The following is a 23,673-nucleotide window of genomic DNA, read 5'->3' on the forward strand; positions in this document are numbered from 1 at the left end:
TTATTGTTAATCTAACTGCACTATCCAATTTACAGTAGCTATTACAGTGAAAGAATACCATGCTATTGCTTGAGGAGAGTGCACAATTTTGAACATGAAAAGTGATTAATAAACAAATTAGGTACATTTGAGCAGTCTTGATACAAATATTTTAACAGAAATGCAACGGTTCATTGGATCAGTCTAAAACTTTGCACATACATTGATGCCAAATAGTGGCCAAAATCTAAATTGCAACTGGGCTGGAATAATACATTATGGCCTTTCTCTTACATTTCAGAGATGATGGTGCAAAAAAAATACAAAAGAAAGGTTGTTTTTTTCTTTGTATTTTTTGACCAGATCTATTGTGTTATATTCTCCTACATCCCTTTCACATTTACTTAAACGTCAAAGTGTTTCCTTTCAAATGGTACCAATAATATGCGTATCCTTGCTTCAGTGCCTGAGCTACAGGCAGTTAGATTTGGGTATGTCGTACACTGATCCTGATTGACTGACTGTTAACCCTAGAGGTAGACTGATCTTGATTGACTGACTGTTAACCTTAGAGGTAGACTGATCTTGATTGACTGACTGTTAACCTTAGAGGTAGACTGATCTTGATTGACTGACTGTTAACCTTAGAGGTAGACTGATCTTGATTGACTGACTGTTAACCTTAGAGGTAGACTGATCGTGATTGACTGACTGTTAACCCTAGAGGTAGACTGATCCTGATTGACTGACTGTTAACCCTAGAGGTAGACAGATCCTGATTGACTGACTGTTAACCCTAGAGCTAGACTGATCCTGATTGACTGACTGTAAAAAAAATGAAATAAAAATGCTACGTAAAAAACAACCCAATTTGGGTAAATATTGGACAGAACACACTGTGGGTTACCTGGGGCAGAACCTAGTGGTTAGAGCATTGGACTAGTAACTGAAAGGTTGCAAGTTCAAATCCCCGAGCTGACAAGGTGCAAATCTGTAGTTCTGCCCCTGAACAGGCAGTTAACCCACTGTTCCTAGGCCGTCATTGAAAATTAGAATTTGTTCTTAACTGACTTACCTAGTTAAATAAAGGTAAAATATATATATATATATATTTTTTAGACCAAGGCAGTTGGGTCACGATTAACCCATTGTTTTCTTTAAGATGAGGTGCTGATGCTGGGTTATTGAGCTATGATCCACCAGGTCAGATCAGAAGACTGGAGGTGTAGCTTAGTAGGGGCGTGGAATTCAGATAGTTATTTTTGGCAGACATGGGTACCATTTTTTATGTCTCTGTGTCCCAACTGAAGGAAGTTAGAGGTAGTTTCGTGAGCCAATGCTAACTAGGATTAGCGCAATTGCTGGAAGTCTACGGGTATCTTCTAGCATGCTAGCAGATACCCATAGCATTGGCTCTCAAAGCTACCTGTAACTTCCTTCATTTTGGACACAGAGACATAAACATGGTGCCCATGAGTTCATCTGTGGCAGGTAGCCTAGCGGTTAATAGTATTGGGCCAGTAACTGAGAGGTTGCTGGTTCGTTGCTGGTTTGAATCCCCAAGCGGACTAAGTGAAAACATCTGCCGATGTGCCCTTGAGTAAGGCACTTAACCCTAGTTGCTCTGGATAAGATCAGCTGCTGAATGGGAAAGTAGATGAAGGGCCTTGTTGCCCAAATCCCGAAGTATCCCTTTAAGTGCAAAGTTACCACTTCGTTATCATTTTTAAATAATATGTTATTCATTTTGTATGTGTAAATGTGTCATTTTTAAATAATATGTTATTCATTTTGTATGTGTAAATGTGTCATTTGAAAATAATATTGAAGGAAATTTAAAATGTACAAACTTAACATGACGAACATGAATTATGTTTAATCTCAATAACAGTTTACAGCCAAAATAACTATCTGAAAGCCACACCTTTGGATTACCCAAACATGGGTTAATTTAACCATCAGTTGGGTTTTTAATTCACTCTCATGATGGGTTGATCTTGCAGACGGGTCTTTTTTTCAAGTTAATCCATAGGTTATTTACAGGTAAATGTCATTCCTGTTCATCATGTTATGTTTGTACACTGTGTTACGTTCCCCAGCAAGAAGACTAAATCCTGTCGCTCAAACAGAAGAGGGAACTACCAAAGAGTAATTGACAACAACCAAAACGAAACAGGTGGGGTCTAAGGAGGATTCTGAAAGACAATCATGGGGGTGTCCACTGAAAGATGTCTAGCAACAACAACTGGAACCTATAAGACACCCACTTAATTTCCCTAAGAAACAAAAGAGAAACCCATACCGAAATCAAAGGCAGGAAGCAAAACAAAAAAGGTGGAGCGAAACAAAACCACACAAAGGAATGTTTTGTCTAGAAATCAAAATAGGAAGGTGTTGACACTCCACATCTCTCAAGACAACTGGAATACTAGGCCAGCCACTCTTAAATAGCACCTGGGCCAGCACAGGCGAAACACCTTCCCACTAACGAGATGGCCACCAGCACATTTGTAACACATACTGACTACCGAGGTGACACGCTACCAAGCTGTACGTGCTAAAGTCTAAACTCAAAACGTAAATTGAAAAAAACTAAACCTGTAACTCAGTGTACATTTAAATGTCTCTTTAATGTTTTAGCATGTTGCACATTTTAATATACAACGAATAATATTATTTAAATATCATAACAAAATGGTAACTGTCTCAACATTGGGATATGCATAGATACTTGAGGAACTCATTAAGCTACAAAAGTGTCAATGCTCAACTTTAACGTGTGTTGACAGTACAACAGAACAGATTAAACCAGAATTACATTTACTCTTAAAGGTGGCCAAAAATAACTATCTGAAAGCCACAGCTTTACTAAACCACACCTCCAATCATCTGATCTGATTTAGTGGATCATAGCTCAAAAATAACCCAACTCAGTGACCCTCCTACCTGGGTCAAAATTAACCCAACTAAGTGACCCTCCTAGCTGAGTCAAAATTAACCCAACTAAGTAACCCTCCTAGCTGGGTCAAAATTAACCCAACTAAGTGACCCTCCTAGCTGGGTCAAAATTAACCCAACTAAGTGACCCTCCTAGCTAGGTCAAAATTAACCCAACTAAGTGACCCTCCTAGCTGGGTCAAAATTAACCCAACTAAGTGACCCTCCTAGCTAGGTCAAAATTAACCCAACTAAGTGACCCTCCTAGCTGGGTCAAACTTAACCCAACTAAGTGACCCTCCTAGCTGGGTCAAAATTAACCCAACTAAGTGACCCTCCTAGCTGGGTCAAAAAAAACCCCAATGAGTATAAAGAGAAAACAAGAAAGATCAGTTTAGTAAGATAGATATGCAGAAGTTATAAAAAAAAAAATTGTAAACCCAAAGATGCTGAGCGTGGAATGAATGTATGGTTATATAGACTGCCGTGAATCAAGGCTGTGCTTGTTGTTGTTAGGTCTGAATGAGTGAGAATGAGAGTAATTGACGTCCAAGGAGGATCTTATGAATGGGATCCATGCGTCGTCAGTAACACTACTCAGTCCTAAGTGGGTGGGAAAAATCGTGACAGTTTCCTTTTGTGGGAAATGAATAGAATGAGATTAAAGAGAACACATGTACACCATACAGTACAGTAATGTCAGGCCTTGGCAGCAGAACAATACAACAGAATCTATTGCTTAAGCTCACACCTATCCCACCGTGGAGCACTTGAGCTTCCCAGGAGAGAGGTGCAGTGGCTTACTCTGTTACAGTATGCTCCCTGCCTGCCCTCGTGTGGGATACAGATCCACACCACCTGCTGTTGTTCTACCATTACATCTAAAATGGCACCCTATTCCCTATGTAGTGCACTACTTTTGACCAGAGCCGCTTGCCGAAAATAATGCACTAGAGTATATACGTATGGAATGGGAGGCCATTTTTGATGCTGCCATATTGCATATTGAAAGCAAAATGGCCACAGTTGGCAGTACTGCAAGGTCATCAACTCCACGCCAGTGTCTGTGGGATTAACATGATTCCTCCTGACATGGACCAACAACCATAATGACAGAGCTGACCTTCTTCTAATGTCTGCCAATGACAGATCCGAGGACGGAAAATACATGATACCCATCCCAACAGACATCCAACAGCTTCCCGCAAACATCTCCCCACTGACACACATCTCATTCATCAGCAGAGAGCAGAGGAATAGAGATGGAGAGCCTTGGGTTTCATCCCAAATGGAGCCCTATTCCCTTTATAATGGTCTGCTTTCTTCAAAAGTAGTGCATGAAATGTGGGATGCACCCTTGTAGAAAAGTGTACGACGAGAGTTGAAAATATTTGATTGTTCCCTTTAGAGATGTATAACGGAGAGCACGAGGGTAATGAGAATGAAGAGGTTGGGGTTGTGTGCAGCACTAGGGTAATGAGAATGAAGAGGTTGGGGTTGTGTGCAGCACTAGGGTAATGAGAATGAAGAGGTTGGGGTTGTGTGCAGCACGAGGGTAATGAGAATGAAGAGGTTGGGGTCGTGTGCAGCACTAGGGTAATGAGAATGAAGAGGTTGGGGTCGTGTGCAGCACGAGGGTAATGAGAATGAAGAGGTTGGGGTTGTGTGCAGCACTAGGGTAATGAGAATGAAGAGGTTGGGGTCGTGTGCAGCACTAGGGTAATGAGAATGAAGAGGTTGGGGTTGTGTGCAGCACTAGGGTAATGAGAATGAAGAGGCCGGTTGTGTGCAGCACTAGGGTAATAAGAATGAAGAGGTTGGGGTTGTGTGCAGCACTAGGGTAATGAGAATGAAGAGGTTGGGGTTGTGTGCAGCACTAGGGTAATGAGAATGAAGAGGTTGGGGTTGTGTGCAGCACTAGGGTAATGAGGATGAAGAGGTTGGGGTTGTGTGCAGCACTAGGGTAATGAGAATGAAGAGGTTGGGGTTGTGTGCAGCACTAGGGTAATGAGAATGAAGAGGTTGGGGTTGTGTGCAGCACTAGGGTAATGAGAATGAAGAGGTTGGGGTTGTGTGGAGCACTAGGGTAATGACAATGAAGAGGTTGGGGTTGTGTGGAGCACTAGGGTAATGAGAATGAAGAGGTTGGGGTTGTGTGGAGCACTAGGGTAATGAGAATGAAGAGGTTGGGGTTGTGTGGAGCACAGGATAATGATAATGAAGAGGGTTGGGGTTGTGTGGAGCACAGGATAATGTGATTCTGGACACATGTTGTTTACTCATGGGCTAAGACTGTGTTGGGCTATTTTTTTAAATAAGACGAGAAAATAACTCAATATTGAAAATATTGTCTGGGCAGCTGCAAACTCACCCACATAATGCTGGGACTGGGGGTCTAGGACAGAAAGCTAGCAATCAAGGAAGGTATGAGTGTGTATCACTCCTGTCATTTTGTTTTTGACATGATTGCATGTCAATGTCAATTTTCAACTTATGACCTTGACATGAAGTGCATTGCTTGTCTACGGTATAATTAAGAGTATTTACAAAGTATGTGTTGCAAATAGCAATGATGAGTGCAGAAGATTATGGCCCATAGTCAAATGTATTGCACACGTGCGTGCGTTGGTAAGGTTTGTACTTGTGGTATCCAAGCTACAGTAACATCTCTGTCAGACAATCCAACAGGCTTTGTGTACAGTAGTGAAGGTTTGTTATGACAATCCAACAGGCTTTGTGTACAGTAGTGAAGGTTTGTTATGACAATCCAACAGGCTTTGTGTACAGTAGTGAAGGTTTGTTATGACAATCCAACAGGCTTTGTGTACTGTAGTGAAGGTTTGTTATGACAATCCAACAGGCTTCATGAACAGTAGTGAAGGTTTGTTATGACAATCCAACAGGCTTTGTGTACTGTAGTGAAGGTTTGTTATGACAATCCAACAGGCTTTGTGTACAGTAGTGAAGGTTTGTTATGACAATCCAACAGGCTTTGTGTACTGTAGTGAAGGTTTGTTATGACAATCCAACAGGCTTTGTGTACAGTAGTGAAGGTTTGTTATGACAATCCAACAGGCTTTGTGTACTGTAGTGAAGGTTTGTTATGACAATCCAACAGGCTTTGTGAACAGTAGTGAAGGTTTGTGCGCATTTGTGATGGGTTGAGATGAATACTGTGAGGGAGGTGACACACGCACACACACAGACACACACACACACACACACACACGCACACAGACACACACACACACACACACACACACACACACACACACACACACACACACACACACACACGTAAATGGTGGTGAATGGCCCTGGGGAACTCCTTGAGGTGTCTCACAGGTTATAGACGCTCTCTCCATGAACGGCAAAACAATAGGCGGAACCAGCTGTTGTGGGACTGTGTGTGTGTGACGGTGACAGAGGAGAACCTGTTTACAAGCGGAGGCAGACCGGTGAACGTTGGCCGGACACTGGCCTATGGCAGCTCTCCCACCGCTGCACAGTAAAATAAACTTAACTTGCTTTACGGTAACTTACCGGCAGCCAGTAACTTACTGTAAAAAAGGTACAGTATGTTACTGTAAAAAAGGTACAGTATGTTACTGTAAAAAAGGTACAGTATGTTACTGTAAAAAAGGTACACTATGTTACTGTAAATTCCAAATAAAGTTTGGTTTAACAATACATTACTGTAAGAAAGCACTTTTTTTTACAGTAATATACTGTTAAACCAAAGTTTCTTTGGAATTTACGGTAACATAGGAGACTTACTGACCTGTAAATTATTTTCCCTTGGAGGTCTTGATGTTACTACTCTGTGTGTGTGTGTGTGTGTGTGCGTGTGTGTGTGTGTGTGTGTGTGTGTGTGTGTGTGTGTGCGCGTGTGTGCGCGCGTGTGTTTGTGTGCGCGCGTGTGTGCGCGCGTGTGTTTGTGTGCGTGTGTGTCTGTGTGTGTGCGTGTGTGTGTGCGTGTGTGTGTTTGTGTGCGCGTGTGTGTGTGTGCGCGCATGTGTGTGTGTGTGTGCATGTGTGTCTGTGTGTGTGCGCGTGTGTGTGTGCGCGCGTGTGTGTGCGCATGTGTGTGTGTCTGTGTGTGTGTGCGCGTGTGTGTCATTGTTCTCTCAAGGGTTAACAAAAAGTCCCATCTCCTCCTTGCGCCACCATCACGTCCTCCTCTCTGGGATTTCCCACAATCCTCCCTGGTCAACAACACCCTGACCTCCACCACATGCACGTTCCACCAGCAACCAGCTGTCATGTTGCCCGTGTCGAGTGAGCCAGCAGTGTGGGAGGGAGAGAGAGAGAGAGAGGGGTGAGAGGGAGAGAGAGAGAGAGAGAGGGGTGAGAGAGAGAGAGAGGGGTGAGAGGGAGAGAGAGAGAGAGAGAAAGAGAGGGGTGAGAGAGACAGGGGACAATAACTGTTAGAGAATCCCTGTCTGTTTTTAGACTGGCGTGACCGCGTTTTCAGTCAGATGACCTGGGAGTATTTCAACAAGATGAGCTGGGAATATTTCAACAAGATGAGCTGGGAATATTTCAACAAGATGAGCTGGGAATATTTCAACAAGCACTGTTGCTGGGACACTGGACAAAAAGGGTCAATATCAGGGGATACCTTTATCTATATATTTCTGTATATCTACATTGTATTAGATATAAGGAGTAGACATGCTCCAGATACACATGCCCCTGATTTCATATATATCAGGATATTCTCTGTAATGGGACAGTTTCTACATGCACACAATCCACACCTCAGAAATCTCCCTGCCACCGTATGATTCTAGGGAGATATGAGATACACTACTGTTCAAAAGTGTGGGGTCACTGAGAAATGTCCTTGTTTTAGAAAGAAAAGCATTGTTTTTGTCCATTGAAGTAACATCAAATTGATCAGAAATACAGTGTAGACATTGTTCATGTTGTAAATGACTATTGTAGCTGGAAACGGCAGATTTTTAATGGAATATTTACATAGGTGTCCAGAGGCCCATTATCAGTAACCATCACTCCTGTGTTCCAATGGCACATTGTCTTAGCTAATCCAAATTTATCATTTTAAAAGGCTAATTGATCACTAGAACACCCTTTTGCAGTTATGTTAGCACAGCTGAAAACAGTTCTGATTAAAGAAGCAATACAAGTGGCCTTCTTTAGACTAGTTGAGTATCTGGAGCATCAGCATTTGTGGGTTCAATTACAGGCTCAAAATGGCCAGAAACAAAGACTTTTCTTCTGAACTCGTCAGTCTATTCTTGTTCTGAGAAATGAAGGCTCTACAACTGCCGTACGGGCTCGGGAGAGACGAAGGTCAAAAGTCATGCGTCCTCTTTAACACAGCGCGCATCCAACCCGGAAGCCAGACGCACCAATGTGTCGGAGTAAACACTGTGCACCTGGTGACCTGGCTAGCGTGCACTGCGCCCGGCCCGCCACAGGAGTCGCTAGTGCACGATGAGACAAGGATATCCCTACCGGCCAAGCCCTCCCTAACTTGGATTAGCTAACACAACGTGCCATTGGAACACAGGAGTGATGGTTGCTGATAATGGGCCTCTGTACGCCTATGTAGATATTCCATAAAAAAAAAACAGCAGTTTCCAGCTACAATAGTCATTTACAACATTAACAATGTCTACACTGTATTTCTGATCAACTTGATGTTATTTTAATGGACAATTTTTTTTGCTTTTCTTTAATTAATTAAAAAAACAAGGACATTTCTAAGTGACCCCAAACGTTTGAACAGTAGTGTACGTTCAGGACACCCACCTCATACATATTTTTTAAAATATTATAACATTACCTGATCACTTTTTTTAGACGTATTTTTTAAAAATACGTATTTCCAATAGATATCCTTACACGATATTTAATATTCATCCTTGTATGTCTGATCGAAAATGGGCTAAATCAGACACTTATATGAAATGTCCAGCACCCAAATGATTTGACCTGTTATATGAAATGTCCAGCACCCAAATGATTTGACCTGTTATATGAAATGTCCAGCACCCAAATGATTTGACCTGTTATATGAAATGTCCAGCACCCAAATGATTTGACCTGTTCAGGCACTGAAAATCATTGTGCTTCTTCACATGAAGGTGACATATCTGAGCAAACATTTGCTTCATATTCAGTAGTAGACTACTCAAGGCACTAGAAGGCAAACATTGCTACATTTAATCGAAGATGCTATTTCGAAAGCACATTTCTGCTATTTATGTTTAAAAAAAATGAAGCATAGCAAATCCAGAGCTTCAACCACAACACTTGTTTTCGGGTAAAGATGGAAATGTCTTTGCAAAACAAATGTATTTTATTTAACGGAAAATGAAAGTTGCACACTCTTAATAGCCTTACCTGCTCAGTTTGTTATGGACCATGGATGAGATGTTTGTTATGGACCCTGGATGAGATGTTTGTTATGGACCATGGATGAGATGTTTGTTATGGACCCTGGATGAGATGTTTGTTATGGACCATGGATGAGATGTTTGTTATGGACCATGGATGAGATGTTTGCAGATTGGGTTGTCAGCGGGGGTCCCTTGCATTCCAGACCCATCGTGGTGGTAGTGTTGGTTTGGGATCCACTTCAAACTGTCAATGCATAAATCATGAATCAAAATTGTGTCGATATTACAAAAACGTATTGTCATTTCACACAACCATACCACAAACTAGCTACTCTACCTGCTTCATTCATCATTATTATTTTTTGTTTTTTATTTAATCTTTATTTAACCTGGCAAGTCATTTTAGAACAAATTCTTATTTACAATGACGGCCTACCCCGGCCAAACCCTGAACGACGCTGGGTCAATTGTGTGCAGCTCTATGGGACTCCCAATCACGGCCGGATGTAATACAGCCTGGATATGTCCATGATGAGAAAACTAACTGGAACAAGGTAGCGAGATAGCCAAGTTGCTAGTCAGCTAGCTTATATTAACCGGTAATACAAAATATTCCTAAACATTTTGAAATGTTAGCTGTCACCTTGACGCTTGATAGGGGCCGAAAAAAATAATCCCTGAAGGGAAGGCAATTTCAATATTTGTTAGCTAGTTAGCTGCTGGCCAAATGAGCTAGCTAATGTTCTTGATTCTAACTAACGTTACTAAGATAAATATAACATCTCAAATTAGCTACTCACTTTAGTGTTAACTTCTTTGAGGAATTTTCTGAACGGCTTCTCACGTCTTTGTTTCTCCAGATGTCAGTTTGACCACACACCATTCAAACACTAATTTGTCATTAAAAATAAAAAATAAAAAAATGACAGTTAGAACTCCACATCAGAAAATACCTGATGCTTGTTGCTAGGCTACCAGTTACAGTGCTTTTAGCTTGCGGTTTGTAATGACTTTATCCAGAGTGATGTCTGAAAGAATTATACGGATTTAATATTTGTCAAATTATTGAACATTATTGAAACTCAAATAAGCAATCGAAATTGTCCTTATTTAGCATATCAAAATGCATAAGGCATCAAAATCCTGATATGGACGTCAGTCAAGAGCGTACAGTATGCACTGTATGTGTTGAGACAACATACTGTGTAGGCCTATCTCAGGATATCTATTGAGTCAATATATGGCCATACCATGTATGATATCCGGAGGGAATCTAATACTTACTTGTGCATCCGAAAAATGATGTATTTCATATTTGTCCAAATTATTGAGCATGAAGAGAAAATAGGATTTTCAATTTAGTTCACATCCGGCTGTAGGAAATGCCCACGTGATATTCAGACAATCCTAATATCATATGTGTCTAAAAGACAATCAGTTGTCACAAAACTGTAAATATGCATTGGAAATGGTCTGTATTCCTGATATGGACCCTTTTCGCCCAGTGGGAGTATTTCAACAAGCACCGTTGTTGAAAAGATAGAGAGGACAGCTGTAGTGAAACATAAAACTGCACCAGTTCAGACAGCCTCTAAAAATAAAGGTTTCATCCACTCCTAAATAGCTGTTTTTATTATGTAAAGGTTAAGACGAGCCGGAATGCTTCCTTCCTGTAATTGTCTGAATCATTCCCCTGTTTCCACAACAGGGCAGATACACCACAGCCACATTCAGCCAGGTTCAGTGCTATATATGATTTACTGCCAGCCAAGTGCACCGAGTTCAGGGATGTGGTGTTAGAATTAGTTCACCCACTTGATTAATAGTACATGCATACTTTATTTCAGAATATATTATTGCCAATTTACCTCAATAGTGAAAGGATGGAGGCAGGCAGTCATGGTTAATTAATGATGCTCTCAAGAATGACTCTCCACAGTTCCTGTGGTCACATGCACAAGGGAGACATTATTTTCAAGGATGTACTTGGCAAGCAACATTGCATGAAAATTACAGGTTCAAATTTGTCACAAGGGATTCAATCAACAGCTATTTGAGAAAAATTGTGTATCTCCTCTGGGAGAACAGGAAGCCAATCAGAGGAAGGAAGCCTTTGGGCCAATCAGACTCCTGAGTTGACGGTGTAACAGCTGTGATCTTAAACTTCGTAACTCGTTTAACGTTTATTCTGTGACAGATTAAAGACAGGACGTTATGTGTACAGCTTGATGATGCTGATGGCTGTAGATTGTAGCACGATTCGCTTGCATGTCAATATCAGACTGAGCTGTGATCAAAAATCATAACAATGACAAAAAAATACGACAACATAAAATACCTGTAAGCACCTGGGACAATAGATAAAGGACAGGACATAAGATGTCCTTCGTCTGCACTTATGGACTGCCCTCTTCAATTCTCGGTCTTCGGAAAGGTATTCAGACCTCTTGACTTTTTCCACATTCTGTTCCATTACAGCCTTATTCTAAAATGGATTAAAACGTCTCGCCCCCCCCCCCCCCCGCCCTCATCAATCTATGCACAATTAAAAATCTAAAATATCATATTTACATAAGTATTCAGACCCTTTACTCAGTACTTTTGATGCAGCACCTTTGTCAGAGATTAGAGCCTCAAGTCTTCTTTGGTATGACGCTACAAGCTTGGCACACCTGTATTTGGGGAGTTTCTCCCATTCTACTCTGCAGATCCTCTCAACCTCTGTTAGGTTGGATGGGGAGCATCGACAACACAGTTATTTTCAGGTCTCTCCAGAGATGTTAGATCAGGTTCAAGTCTGGGCTCTGGCTGGGCCACTTAAGGACATTCAGAGACTAGTGCCGTTGCCACTCATGTGTTGTATTGGAGGTCTACTTAGGGTCATTGTCCTGTTGGAAGGTGAACGTATGCCCCAGTCCTGTGTGCTCTGGAGCAGGATTTCATCAAGGATCTCTCTGTACTTTGCTCCGTTCATCTTTCCCTCGATCTTGACTAGTCTCCCAGTCCCTGCCGCTGAAAAATATCCACACAGTATGATGCTGCCACCAACATGCTTCACCGTAGGGATGGTGCCATATTTCCTCCAGATGAGACGCTTAGCATTCAGGCCGAAGAGTTCAATCTTGATTTCATCAGACCACAGAATCTTGTTTCTCATGGTCTGAGAGTCCTTTAGGTGCCTTTTGGAAAACTCTGAGCAGGCTGTCATGTGCCTTTTATTCAGTAGTGGCTTCCGTTTGGCCACTCCACCATGAAGGCCTGATTGGTGGAGTGCTGCAGAAATGGTTATCTTTCTGGAAGTTTCTCCCATCTCCACAGCAGAACTCTGGAGCTTTGTCAGAGTGACCATCAGGTTCTTGGTCACCTCCCTGACCAAGACCCTTCTCCCCCGATTGCTCAGTTTGGCCGGGCGACCAGCTCCACGGTAGGAAGAGTCTTGGTGGTTACAAACTTCTTCCATTTAAGAATGATGGAGGCCACTGTGTTCTTGGGGACATTCAATGCTGCAGAAATGTTTTGGTATCCTTCCCCAGATCTTTGCCTCAACACAATCCTGTCTTGGAGCTCTATGGATAATTCCTTCGACCTCATAGCTTGGTTTTTGCTTTGCCATGCACTATCAACTGTGGGACCTTATATAGACAGGTGTGTGCCTTTCCAAATCATGTCCAATCAACAGAATTTACCACAGGTGGACTCCAATCAAGTTGCTAAAACATCTCAAGAATGATCAATAGAAACGGGATGCAGCTGAGCTCAATACAGAGTCTCAAAGGGATCTTTATACTTATGTAAATAAATTAAATAATTTCTGTTAAATTTTTTTTGTCTTTTCTAAAAACCTGTTTTCGCTTTGATACTGTATTACGGGGTAATGTGTATAGATTGATTATTACTTTAAAAAAAAATCTAATAACTTTTAGCAATTTTAGAATAATGTTGTAACGCAACAAAATGTGAAAAATGTCAAAGTGGTCTGAATATTTTCCGTATGCGTTTAAATCATTTATTATTCATTTTTGCTCATCTTTATTAAAGGGTGTCAGTAATTTCTCACTGTATATGTACACTACCAGTCAAAAGTTTGAACACACCTGCTTATTATTATTATTATTTTTTAATTTTTATTATTTTCCACATTGTAGAATAATAGTGAAGACATCAAACTATGAAATAACACATATGGAATCATGTAGTAACCATGGTGACGACCAGTTGGTTGAGAGAATGCCAAAGGTGTGCAAAGCTGTCATTTAGGCAAAGTGTGGCGCCTCTGAAGAATCTCAAATATAAAAAAAATATTTAGATTTTTTTTTTACACTTTTTTGGTTACTACATGATTCCATATGTGTTATTTCATAGTTCTATGGGTCAGTATGGTTCTATGGGGCAGTATGGTTCTATGGGGCAGTATGGTTCTATGGGTCAGTATGGTTCTATGGGTCAGTATGGTTCTATGGGGCAGTATGGTTCAATGGGTCAGTATGGTTCTATGGGGCAGTATGGTTCTATGGGTCAGTATGGTTGTATGGGGCATTATGGTTCTATGGGGCAGTATGGTTGTATGGGGCAGTATGGTTCTATGGGTCAGTATGGTTCTATGGGGCAGTATGGTTCTATGGGTCAGTATGGTTCTATGGGTCAGTATGGTTCTATGGGTGAGTATGGTTCTATGGGGCAGTATGGTTCTACCATCCCCCTTCCCAAAGAACCCGTGAGGGACCCTCATTACTGTGTGTGTAGTTGTAAGCAAAATCAGGTAAATTGAAAAAAGCACACATCTTTAACTTCAATGTCAACTTGTTTTGATATCGCATTGTTGTTTTAGAGTTTGAACACTTTTGAACACTTTAATAACCCCCCAAAAAGTATAATTGTGCACTAAAATTACAAAAATTAATTGGAGTTTACTGATTCCAAGTGATCCTAATAATTTGAATAACACATTTTCTTGTAAAACCTTTAAAACATTTCTCAAATAAATCTCAATAATGTATTTAGTCCCCACCACAACAGACCTCTCCCAGAGCACATCCCAGTTTCGGTTTCTGTTGGCAACAGCAGCTCTAAAGCTTCATCCCAGCAATATATAAATGACTCATTAGCTGTCACTATGTGTGTACTCTCTCTGTTGTTAGCCATGACAACCTGTCTTTCAACCATCCTTACCCTCTGCTTTAGTGTGACAGAGCTTCATTTGAAACTCTGCACAGCCCCAGATGTATTTATTTCCGAAATAAAACTGTTGTTTTTGGTTGTGGTCTGGAGCATAAAGACTCAACATCGTTGACGGAGATAACTCCTTTTGGGGTATTTCCCAAATGGTTTTCTGTGTGGATTGCCCTTGCTCCAGGCCGTCACTAAAGCACATGACAGACAGTGACATGTGAACAGGAGGTCCCCTCTCTCTTCCTTTAACTAAACGAAGCCTGGTAGCGTGGTGCTTAAAAGACATCAAGCCACATCAGCGTCATTCCTGTCGACATTTAGGCCCGAGGTCGCGCCTGTTGACATTTAGGCCCGAGGTCGCGCCTGTTGACATTTAGGCCCGAGGTCGCGCCTGTTGCCATTTAGGCCCGAGGTCGCGCCTGTTGCCATTTAGGCCCGAGGTCGCGCCTGTTGACATTTAGGCCCGAGTCAGCCCTTTTGGAGGTGGGTCACGGTGTGATTAGGCTCACTGTTTTAGTTTCAGAGGGAAATGGAAAAGTACAACTTGTTGTGCTAGCTGTAGTCTGAAGGGTCAAAAAGCCCTGACGAAGGCTGAGAGCAGAAATTTAGATTTTTTTAAAGAACTTTTTATGAACTTTTAACAACTGCCCCTTTACCCCCTCTCCTTCTCTACTTCTCTCCCTCTCTCCTCTCCTTCTCTCCTTCTCCCCCTATCTCCTCTCCTTCTCTCCTTCTCCCCCTCTCTCCTCTACTTCTCTCCCTCTCTCCTCTCATTCTCTCCTTCTCCCCTCTCTCCTCTCCTTCTCTCCTTCTCCCCCTCTCTCCTCTCCTTCTCTCCCTCTCTCCTCTCCTTCTCTCCTTCTCTCCCTCTCTCCTCTCCTTCTCTCCTTCTCCCCCTCTCTCCTCTCCTTCTCTCCTTCTCCCCCTCTCTCCTCCTTGTAGCAAAACAGATCCTGAAGCGGTGGTGGGAAGCTATCCCCCTCTCTCCTCCTCTTCTCCTCCTCTTCTCCCCCTCTCTCCTCCTCTTCTCTCCCTCTTCTCCTCCTCTTCTCCCCCTCTCTCCTCCTCTTCTCCCCCTCTCTCCTCCTCTTCTCCCCCTCTCTCCTCCTCTTCTCCCACTCTCTCCTCTTCTCCCCCTCTCTCCTCCTCTTCTCCTCCTCTTCTCCCCATCTCTCCTCCTCTTCTCCTCATCTCCCTCCTCTTCTCCCCCCTCTCCTCCTCTCCCTCCTCTTCTCCCCCTCTCTCCTCCTCTTCTCCCCTTCTCCCTACTCTTCTCCCCCTCTCTCCTCATCTCCCTCCTCTTCTCCCCCTCTCTCCTCCTCTCCCCCCTCTTCTCCCCCTCTCTCCTCCTCTTCTCCCCCTCCTCTTCTCCCCCTCTCTCCTCTTCTCCCCCTATCTCCTCCTCTTCTCCCCCTATCTCCTCCTCTTCTCCCCCTCTCTTCTCCTCTTCTCCCCCTCTCTCCTCCTCTTCTCCCCCTCTCTCCTCCTCTTCTCCCCCTCTCTCCTCCTCTTCTCCCACTCTCTCCTCTTCTCCCCCTCTCTCCTCCTCTTCTCCTCCTCTTCTCCCCCTCTCTCCTCCTCTTCTCCTCATCTCCCTCCTCTTCTCCCCCTCTCTCCTCCTCTCCCCCCTCTTCTCCCCCTCTCTCCTCCTCTTCTCCCCCTCCTCTTCTCCCCCTCTCTCCTCTTCTCCCCCTATCTCCTCCTCTTCTCCCCCTATCTCCTCCTCTTCTCCCCCTCTCTTCTCCTCTTCTCCCCCTCTCTCCTCCTCTTCTCCCCCTCTCTCCTCCTCTTCTCCCCCTCTCTCCTCCTCTTCTCCCACTCTCTCCTCTTCTCCCCCTCTCTCCTCCTCTTCTCCTCCTCTTCTCCCCCTCTCTCCTCCTCTTCTCCTCATCTCCCTCCTCTTCTCCCCCTCTCTCCTCCTCTCCCCCCTCTTCTCCCCCTCTCTCCTCCTCTTCTCCCAATCTCTCCTCTTCTCCTCCTCTCTCCTCCTCTTCTCCTCCTCTTCTCCCCCTCTCTCCTCCTCTTCTCCTCATCTCCCTCCCCTTCTCCCCCCTCTCCTCCTCTCCCTCCTCTTCTCCCCCTCTCTTCTCCTCTTCTCCCCCTCTCTCCTCCTCTTCTCCCCCTCTCTCCTCCTCTTCTCCCCCTCTCTCCTCCTCTTCTCCCACTCTCTCCTCTTCTCCCCCTCTCTCCTCCTCTTCTCCTCCTCTTCTCCCCCTCTCTCCTCCTCTTCTCCTCATCTCCCTCCTCTTCTCCCCCCTCTCCTCCTCTCCCTCCTCTTCTCCCCCTCTCTCCTCCTCTTCCCCCCTCTCTCCTCTTCTCCCCCTCTCTCCTCCTCTTCTTGCCCTTTCTCCTCCTCTTCTCCCCCTCTCTCCTCGTCTTCTCCCCTTCTCTCCTCCTCTTCTCCCCCCTCTCTTCTCTCCTTCTTTTTCTTATCTCAGGATATCCTGGAGCAGTTGGTTCCTCAGCCCTGTCCTGTTACCTGTCGGCCTGATAAGAAGTGGAAAACCACTCTCTCTTTCTCTGCATTTGTTCTTTCTCCCTATTCCTTCTTTACTAGTGGAATTGGAGTGTACCCAGGCCTGTTAGAGTAATAGCTAGGCTAAAGATTATATCTGATATATTCAGCTGTGCAGCTACTGATTTCCTCCTGTTGGACAGGGTTATTCAGAACAACGAAAACGCTTTCATTACCCTGACCTGACTCCAGTGAAATTAAACCTGGGTTTGTTTCAGGGGAGTGACATTGTTGTTAGAAGTGAAAAGCCCTTATCGCTCAGTTTCCTGTAGTGCAATAGGTTCACTGAAGACCCATTGCTGATCTGTTTGTTGTTGTTGTTGTTTAATAACTGAGTGATTCTTTGATCAAATTAATCCTAGCAGATCTCATTGATATCCTCATGACTTCCCAGTGATACTATCTAAAATGCATCAGCCTCCTAGTGACACATCTGTATGGAAGCAACATTAGCTAACCAGCAGCAGGCTAGGTATCTGACTACAGACTACAAACGGAAAGGAAAACACAAGGAGGGAGAGGGGGAGAAGAGGAGGGAGAGGGGGAGAAGAGGAGGAGAGAGGGGGAAAAAGTAGGGAGAGGGGGAGAAGAGGGGGAGAAGGTGAGGGAGAGAGGGAGAAGAGGGGGAGAAGAGGAGGGAGAGAGGGAGAAGAGGGGGAGAAGAGGGGAGGGAGAGGGGGAGAAGAGAAGGGAGAAGAGGAGGAAGAAGGGGAGGGGAGAAGAGGAGGGAGAGGGGAAGAGGAAGAAGGGGAGAAGATGAGGGAGAGGGGGAGGGAGAGAAAAGGGGGAGAACTGGAGGCAGAAGAGGAGGGAGAGGGGGAGAAGATGAGGAGAAGACTAGGGAGAGGGGGATAAGAGGAGGAGAGAGGGGGAGAAAAGGAGGTAGAGGGTAGAAAAGGAGGCAGAGGGGGAGAAGAGGAGGAGAGAGGGGGAGAAGAGGAGGAGAGAGGGGGAGAAGAGGAGGGAGAGGGGGAGAAGAGGAGGGAGAAGATGAGAAGAGGAGGAGAAGAGGAGGAGAAAGTGGGAGAAGAGGAGGAGAGAGGTGGAGAAGAGGAGGAGAAAGGGGGAGAAGAGGAGGAGAGAGGGGGAGAAGAGGAGGAGAGAGGGGGAGAAGAGGAGGAGAGAGGGGGAGAAGAGGAGGAGAGAGGGGGAGAAGAGGAGGGAGAGGGGGAGAAGAGGAGGGAGAAGATGAGAAGAGGAGGAGAAGAGGAGGAGAAAGGGGGAGAAGAGGAGGGAGAGAGGGGGAGAAGAGGAGGAGAGAGGGGGAGAAGAGGAGGGAGAGAGGGGGAGAAGAGGAGGAGAGAGGGGGAGAAGAGGAGGAGAGAGGGGGAGAAGAGGGGGAGAGAGGGGGACAAGAGGAGGGAGAGGGGGAGAAGAGGATGGAGAGGGGGAGAAGAGGAGGAGAGAGGAGGAGAAGAGGAGGAGAGAGGGGGAGAAGAGGAGGGAGAGGGGGAGAAGAAGAGGGAGAGGGGGAGAAGAGGATGGAGAGGGGGAGAAGAGGAGGAGACAGGAGGAGAAGAGGAGGAGAGAGGGGGATAGCTTCCCACCACCGCTCCTGGATCTGTTCTGCGATAAGAAGGAGAAGAAAGGGGAGGAGGAGAGGAGGAGAGAGAAGAAGAAAGGGGAGGAGGAGAGGAGGAGAGGTGAGGAAGACAAGTGGAGGAGGAGAGGTGAGGAAGACAAGGGGACAGCTCTGTTTACCCACTGTAGCTGTTTGTTTCAGCATTTTGGTCTATTATTGAGTGGCACATCATTACATCATTACAGAACAGTCAAGAACCCTACATACCCCATGTACCAGTCACATTTCTTATTGGACAATAACACTAAGAGCCCTACAGGCCTCTCATTCAGTGACCTTTCATCACACAGTTGTTGGTGTTAAACGTTTCCAGCTTTTACTTATTGAAAATAATGGTAACAGAAAATTAAAAATCATTCAAGTACTGTATGACTGCATTTATTTGAATACCAAAGGGGTTAGTTATGCCAAGGGGTTAGTAGGTAGGTGGCCGGGAATCCTAGTGGTTAGAGCGTTGGGCTAGTAACCGTAAAGGTTGCAGGATCGAATCCCCGAGCTGACAAGGTGAAAATATGTTTTTCTGCCGCTGAACAGACAGTTAACCCACTGTTCCTAGGCCGTCATTGAAAATAAGAATTTGTTTTTAACTGACTTGCCTGGTTAAGTAAATAAAGGTTAAATAAAAACCAAAGGGTATGTTGGGACAAAGGACCTTTTTAGGAAACGATACAGAAAATGTATAATTTCACCAAATATTTAGGAAGAGGCCATCATTTCATGAAGTCTGTGAAGGAGAAAAACCACATGAAAAAAGTGGTAAGCAAGTTAAGTCCCCCCAAAAAATAATTTACACCAAGTCAAATAACTGTTATGATGCTTGTATTTATACCTAAGTAGATAAATGAAAAAGTCTGTGTTTAAAAAAATGCTTAAAATAATTTAAAAGACAAAAAATAGATTGTGATTGTCTTGAATTGTGTTTGGTAAATAAAGACATGGTTTTTAAACGGTAGTGGTCATATTTCATTCAGCACAGACGTTTGTAGGCGGCTTAACTTACCTTGTCCCGCGGCTCAACTTCCCCCATACCCATCGTAAGTTGCGCCATGAGACCAATGTTTTTTGAGGGGGACAACCTATGTTTTAAAAAAACTGTAATGTTTACATTAATTCTGATTATTTCCAGGGATACACAACATCCTGAAATGTATGTAGATATATTTATTATCAAGAATAGTACGTTTACCTTGACGGAGTGATGCTGAATGTAAAAAAAATGGCTCAACTTACGTATTATGGGAAATGCATTGCGATTGCGATAAAATTGCGATTGCGATTGCGATAAAAAATGCATTGCGATAAAAAAAAAATAATGTTTGGCCACAGTTGAACCGCGAGCCTTAATTGAATAAGTATTTTCAACTGGGGTTCATTTGGTTCGGTTCAACGCTTGCTACGTTGTGTGACAGTTTGTTCTGAACTAAACGTTTCCCCAAAAACAGTGTGCAACATTCTACAACATACTTTTTTTTTTACGTACGTTTGCTTCCATTTGGTGGGTGCAGCGAGGTGTGGCCTGATCAATATGGGTGTGAACATTTGATAACGTTATGCCGCACACCATGAACCATCTCCCTCAAGGTCCCCATGATCACGCCTTTCTTGCAACTGGTCGTCTAGCACAGTAACCGTTTCCATTCAAATAAAAGTTTAACACAGTTCTGCAGTACTGAATGCAGCCCCGGTCATTTTGTGTTGCCTGTACTTCACTCTTCACATCTTACTGTTACTGTTACTGTTACTGATGCTGCTACTGTTACTGTTACTGCTACTGCTACTGTTACTGCTGCTGTTACTGCTACTGTTACTGTTACTGCTACTGCTACTGTTACTGTTACTGTTACTGCTGTTGCTGTTACTGCTAATGTTACTGTTACTGCTACTGCTACTGTTACTGTTACTGTTACTGCCGTTGCTGTTACTGCTACTGTTACTGTTACTGCTACTGCTACTGTTACTGTTACTGCTACTGTTACTGTTACTGCTGCTGTTACTGCAACTGCTACTGCTACTGTTACTGTTACTGTTACTGCTGTTGCTGTTACTGCTACTGTTACTGTTACTGCTATTGCTACTGTTACTGTTACTGTTACTGCTACTGTTACTGTTACTGTTACTGTTACTACTACTGCTGCTGTTACTGCTACTGTTTCTGCTGCTGTTACTGCTACTGCTACTGCTGCTGTTACTGCTACTGTTTCTGCTACTGTTACTGCTACTGTTCCTGCTACTGTAACTGTTACTACTACTGCTGCTCTTACTGCTACTGTTACTGCTACTGTTTCTGATACTGTTACTGTTACTACAACTGCTGCTGTTTCTGCTACTGTTACTGCTACTGTTACTGTTACTGTTACTGTTACTACTACTGCTGCTGTTACTGCTACTATTTCTGTTACTGTTACTGTTACTGCTACTGTTACTGTTACTGCTACTGCTACTGTTACTGTTACTGCTACTGTTACTGTTACTGTTACTGTTACTGTTACCATTACTACTACTGCTGCTGTTACTGCTACTGTTTCTGCTACTGTTAATGCTACTGTTTCTGCTACTGTTACTGATACTGTTACTGTTACTGTTACTGCTACTGTTACTGTTACTGCTACTGTTACTGATACTGCTACTTTTACTGTTACTGTTACTGCTACTGTTACTGCTACTGTTACTGTTACTGTTACTGTTACTACTACTGCTGCTGTTACTGCTACTGTTACTGCTACTGTTACTGTTACTGTTACTACTACTGCTACTGTTACTGCTACTGTTTCTGTTACTGTTACTGTTACTACTACTGCTGCTGTTACTGCTACTGTTTCTGTTACTGTTACTGTTACTGATACTGCTACTGTTACTGTTACTGCTACTGCTACTGTTACTGTTACTGCTACTGTTCCTGTTACTGTTACTGTTACTGTTACTGTTATTACTACTGCTGCTGTTACTGCTACTGTTTCTGCTACTCTTACTGCTACTGTTTCTGCTACTGTTACTGATACTGTTACTGTTACTGTTACTGCTACTGTTACTGTTACTGTTACTGTTACTGTTATTACTACTGCTACTGTTACTACTACTACTGTTACTGTTACTACTACTACTGTTACTGCTACTGTTACTGTTACTGTTACTACTACTACTGTTACTGCTACTGTTACTGCTACTGCTACTGCTACTGTTACTGCTACTGTTACTGCTACTGTTACTGTTACTGCTACTGTTTCTGCTACTGTTACTGCTACTGCTACTGTTACTGCTACTGTTACTGCTACTGTTACTGATACTGCTACTGTTACTGCACCTGTTACTGCTACTGCACCTGTTACTGCTACTGTTACTGTTACTGCTACTATTCTGCTACTGTTACTGCTACTGCTACTGTTACTGCTACTGTTACTGTTACTGTTACTACTACTACTGTTACTGCTACTGTTACTGTTACTGTTACTACTACTACTGTTACTGTTACTGTTACTGTTACTGATGATGTTACTGCTACTGTTACTGTTACTGTTACTGTTACTACTGCTACTGCTGCTGCTACTGCTACTGCTACTGTTACTGTTACTGCTACTGTTACTGTTACTGCTACTGTTTCTGCTACTGTTACTGCTACTGCTACTGTTACTGCTACTGTTACTGCTACTGTTACTGATACTGCTACTGTTACTGCACCTGTTACTGCTACTGCACCTGTTACTGCTACTGTTACTGTTACTGCTACTATTTCTGCTACTGTTACTGCTACTGCTACTGTTACTGCTACTGTTACTGTTACTGTTACTGTTACTACTACTACTGTTACTGACACTGCTACTGTTACTGTTACTGCTACTGCTACTGTTACTGTAACTGCTACTGCTACTGTTACTGTTACTGCTACTGTTACTGTTACTGTTACTGTTACTGTTACTGTTACTGTTACTACTACTGATGCTGTTACTGTTACTGTTTCTGCTACTGTTACTGCTACTGTTTCTGCTACTGTTACTGATACTGTTACTGTTACTGTTACTGCTACTGTTACTGTTACTGCTACTGTTACTGCTACTGCTACTGTTACTGTTACTGTTACTGCTACTGTTACTGTTACTGCTACTGTTAATGTTACTGTTACTGTTACTGCTACTGCTACTGTTACTGTTACTGCTACTGCTACTGCTACTGTTACTGTTACTGCTGCTGTTACTGTTACTGTTACTGCTACTGTTACTACTACTACTGTTACTTTTACTACTACTACTGTTACTGCTACTGTTACTGTTACTGTTACTACTACTACTGTTACTGTTACTGTTACTACTACTACTGTTACTGTTACTGTTACTGTTACTGCTACTGTTACTACTACTGTTACTGTTACTGTTACTACTACTACTGTTACTGCTACTGTTACTGCTACTGTTACTACTACTACTGTTACTGCTACTGTTACTGCTACTGTTACTACTACTACTGTTACTGCTACTGTTACTGTTACTGCTACTGTTACTGCTACTGTTACTGTTACTGTTACTGTTACTACTACTACTGTTACTGCTACTGTTACTGCTACTGTTACTGTTACTGCTACTGTTTCTGCTACTGTTACTGCTACTGCTACTGTTACTGCTACTGTTACTGCTACTGTTACTGATACTGCTACTGTTACTGCACCTGTTACTGCTACTGCACCTGTTACTGCTACTGTTACTGTTACTGCTACTATTTCTGCTACTGTTACTGCTACTGCTACTGTTACTGCTACTGTTACTGTTACTGTTACTGTTACTACTTCTACTGTTACTGCTACTCTTACTGTTACTGTTACTACTACTACTGTTACTGTTACTGTTACTGATGCTGTTACTGCTACTGTTACTACTACTACTGTTACTGCTAATGTTACTGTTACTGCTACTGTTACTGCTACTGTTACTGTTACTGCTGCTGTTACTGTTTCTGCTACTGCTGCTGCTACTGTACTGCTACTGTTACTGCTACTGTTACTGCTACTGTTACTGTTACTGCTACTGTTTCTGCTACTGTTACTGCTACTGCTACTGTTACTGCTACTGTTACTGTTACTGATACTGCTACTGTTACTGCACCTGTTACTGCTACTGCACCTGTTACTGCTACTG

Source organism: Oncorhynchus mykiss, chromosome 20, assembly GCF_013265735.2.
Source record: "Oncorhynchus mykiss isolate Arlee chromosome 20, USDA_OmykA_1.1, whole genome shotgun sequence".
Taxonomy (NCBI): Eukaryota; Metazoa; Chordata; class Actinopteri; order Salmoniformes; family Salmonidae; genus Oncorhynchus; species Oncorhynchus mykiss.